The sequence below is a fragment of the Trachurus japonicus genome, chromosome 13 (genome assembly GCF_045865225.1).
Source record: "Trachurus japonicus isolate A0001 chromosome 13, Traja_1.0".
NCBI lineage: Eukaryota > Metazoa > Chordata > Actinopteri > Carangiformes > Carangidae > Trachurus > Trachurus japonicus.
The window spans coordinates 33,528,191-33,532,163 of record NC_140919.1 but is presented as its reverse complement, the minus strand read 5'-3'; the positions used below and the strand labels follow the sequence as shown (position 1 = coordinate 33,532,163).

The 3,973-nt window shown below is 40.7% G+C and overlaps 1 pseudogene; it reads right to left on the bottom strand.

Moving 5' to 3' along the window:
* Positions 1 to 257: 257 nt before the first annotated feature.
* LOC146976349 (odorant receptor 131-2 pseudogene) lies at positions 258 to 1,223 on the bottom strand (annotated as a pseudogene).
* Between the last annotated feature and the right edge of the window lie 2,750 nt (positions 1,224 to 3,973).

Genomic DNA, 3,973 nt, shown 5'->3' with positions numbered 1-3,973 from the left:
TTGGCAGTTGTTTTCAAATAGGGAATATATAATATTGAAGATTTTTTATGTTTAAAACCTCTATGTGAAAAAGCACCCCACTGATCATTTCACGTCATGTAGGACCTGATATTGATCGATATGACTGACACTGCTTTTTGTTGAAGCAAACACACTGGCCCACAGGTTCATTATCTGTGAGCTTCAGTTATTAAGCCAAATTCAACATTTATGGTTAGTTATGTTTGCACAAACGGTTACAAACTGATTCTACATTTTCAAATAATATTTTTTTTATACAAGCCAAAGGACAGTGAGTTTTTCAGTGCATTAAAGAAAAACTTCATCTCTGAGGCCATAAATCAGAGGACTCAGACATCTTGGTGCAAGATAAAAAAATATGTAGTTAAGATACCTGACATTCATGTATAATGTAAAATTTATGTTCAACATGGCAGCTTCTACAAACGGGCACCACATCTGGATGAGACAGAGCAACAGCTGAAACCCATGAAGAATAACGGTTTTCAGCCCTTTCTTTGATGACTTTTTATCATCTCCTGATGCAGCTTGAGCCACTTTAATTATTTTAATATAGCAGAAAACAAGGATGATAGATATAATCAGAAACTGTAATTGATATATAGCTGACCTAAGATTATGCTGCCACAAGTGTAATATAAACAGCTCTGCATAACAGAAATAATATTTTTTGTAAAAGCCAAGTGATGTTGACACAAAGAAGGTGGAGAGAAAAATAATGCAAGGCAACGAGCTGAGGCAGTGAATGATAAGAATACAGTTTATAGTATTGCGTATAGAGCACAGCTCTCCATGGCGCAAGGGCATGCATATGGCCACATAGCGCTCCAGGGTCATTGCTGTTAGAGTAACAGGTGTGACTGAAGTATACACAATTGTGACGGTGCAGATAATGAGACATATCCATGCTTGAATAGTAACAAACTCTGAGAAAATGGAAAGGACATCAGTAATGAATAACAAGAAACTATCTGACAGTAATGTAACAGCAAAGAGGATGTAGCGTGTGGTTGTGTAGAAGCACTCTTTTGTAAAAAAGGTGATGATAAGCAGGAAATTGATGCAGAGAAAAACTATCACTAGGATATGCACACTAACAAGCTGGTCTCTGATCAGCTCGTGCAGCTCAGTCCCAAACAGTGAGCTGTTATTTGCCATATATCTGCTTTCTAAACACAGAGGAGTTGTAGCCACAGCAAAATATCCAGCATGTCCTTATCAAATAACGATTTCAATTTTGTATATTAAAGCCAAAAGACCATGTCTAATTTCAGCTTTGATTAAAGTGGCACAAAAGTGGATCAAATACAGTAGTTTAAAAACCTGTTGGGCCCATCCAGTGAGTAACATCATGTGCTGAGCTGTGAGCTTCTGAGAGATGGCTGTGCATGATGATGGCTTTAAAGACTAGTACGTAAATAACATCAAATGAAACCTAATCTAATAGTGTCGTCATTCCTGAGCCCTGTGTTTCCTGCGTGTTCCTACCAGTTGAGTTTTTTGAAGATAAATAAAAATTTTCTGTTCCACCATATCTGCGTCTGCTTTCCCCCACCCTGAAACAGTAGTTTGATTGTCAGTTGGACAGACTATTGCAGAAAGTAATGTGATCTCGCCCGTAACGCGAGTATCGCGTCGCTTGACACATTGGTCACATTTTTGATCATCGCTTCGCACGACGACGCAACCCATAAATACATATGAAATATTCACAACTTAGGAGGAAGCTGTACCTCCTCGCTGACCCTCTGCAGGCATTATCTTTTTTATTTCGGTCGCGGTAAAAGTACGATGTCGTGTTGTAAAGCTCCTGGAATTGGCCATGAAACCGCACACAGCCCCAACCCTTTTTTTTTTTTTTTTACACAGCCACAGTAGTCTTCTCGGGGTCATTCCTATGTTCCCACAGCCTTATGTTCCCACATTTCTAACTTTTGTTGTCACTGAAAATTAGGCCCTATGTTCCCACAGCCCTTTGGTTGGGTTTAGGCAATGAAGAAAAGAGTTGGTTAAGTTTAGTAAAGAGACCAGTTAAGGCTGTCTTTACACTGCAGGCCTTGATGCCCAATTCCGATTTGTTGCCTATATCCAATTTTTTTGACTGTCTATTTACATGTTCTATCAGAAGTGACCCAGATCTGATAATCTGCATTTACACCTGCTGTGCTTGCATGAAACAACCCGCTGGAAATAAACTAGTGATTTCAGGAAATTGTCACGTAATAATATAAGAATATTTTTAAACAAAGGTGAGTCTGGTGTTCAGAGTTTATATCCAAAGTGAACGTTACAAAATAACGTTAGTGAAGTGGCTGCGTGGAGCGGAGCTGCTATGACAGTGACAGTGACGTTGTGCCACCGTTTGATCCTCCGTCGCTCACGTCGTGAGGACGGGACAGCCTCACACATTTGTATACAATGTTTGTTTTTACTCTCTTGATTTCTTATCGGCTCCGTTCAGTTTTTGCCGGTAGGAAAACGTGAAATCTGGTGTTTATCTCGCGCTCCCTTGCTTGCCCTCGTATCGATCCGCATAGAAATGAATGTTACTGTAGTGGCTATATGAAAACAAGAACTAGTGAGGGGGAAAAAAACAGACGCGCGGACACCACAAAAATTATTTTTTTTATTTATTTAAACCTTTATTTTAACTCGTTGGTCACTGAGGTTTCCCTCATTTACAGGGACGACGAGTTTATTAAACACTGTAACGCCTGTGACAGTGATTACAGCTGGCCACAGCTGGCCACGGTAGTCCAGGTCAGCCCCACGTGTCAATAACGGACTACAGATGTTCAGCGAGACGCGTGAGCACGTGAATTAATATTATCATTGATGACGTATGACACAATTTGCCAGGGAAGATCCGATCTGTCTGTTTAGACTGCAGACGCATTGGCAGAGATCCGATTTGTATCTGATTTATTTCCACATATAACGGGGGCCTGAATCTGATCTGACAATATCCGATTCCATGCGCATTTGTCCCGTTTACACATTCATGTTACAGATCCGATCTGAGCCACTTGAGAGAAAAAAATCGGAATTGGGCCACTTGAACCGTGCAGTGTAAAGACAGAGGCTAGACAGGCCAGATAGATAGAGTCCAAATAGGTAGAGAGAGTCCAGTGGGAACATAGGGCCTTATTTTGAGAAAGATCTTAGAACTGTGGGAACATAGGGCTGTGGGAACATAAGGCTGTGGGAACATAGGCATGGACCCGTCTTCTCCACCGTGTTTTGAAATGTGTGTCTATGTCGGTGACGTGGTTTGATATCAACGCTGGATGTCGCGGCACAGCGTCACACAATGTCGCTTGAAAAGTTCAAATTTTTCAACTTAAAGCGATGTCAATGCGTCATTTACATTGACTTTGAATGGAAACTTGTGGCATTCATCGCGTTTGGTGTGAACGCACGGTAGAGATGCGTGGATAGGCAATTATTTCATCCGCAACCGCATCACAAAAGTCGTCATCCACCCGAACCAACGTTTTTTCAAAACCACACCCGCCCGCCATCCGCCCGTTGTTGTATATCTAATATGGACGATGCAAGGTATTAGCAAGGTTAGAAAGCTTTTGCCTGTTCAAGAAAGGAGACTGATCCAATGCAGCAGAGAATGCGTGCCACATACTTATTGTCATTTCCATGAAGAAAGTGTTGACTGTTGTTGCCAATGCGCCGTTTTTAAGAAGTAAAAAAAAAAAAATGTTCAGATTTTTGAAATTATTACATATAAGTTATTTCAATAAATATTAACTTTTTACACAACATACAACATTTCTTAAAATAATTAAAAGGGGGAAAAAAAATAGAATATGAAATTGCAGAGAAACACTTGTGTGCAGCCAAGGGAATGCGTGTGATTATGTGGTGACGTAGGGACGAGGGCGGGGACTGCTAACTCCATCGGCTGACAAGAAGTTAGCCAAAACGACCGGATCGCTTA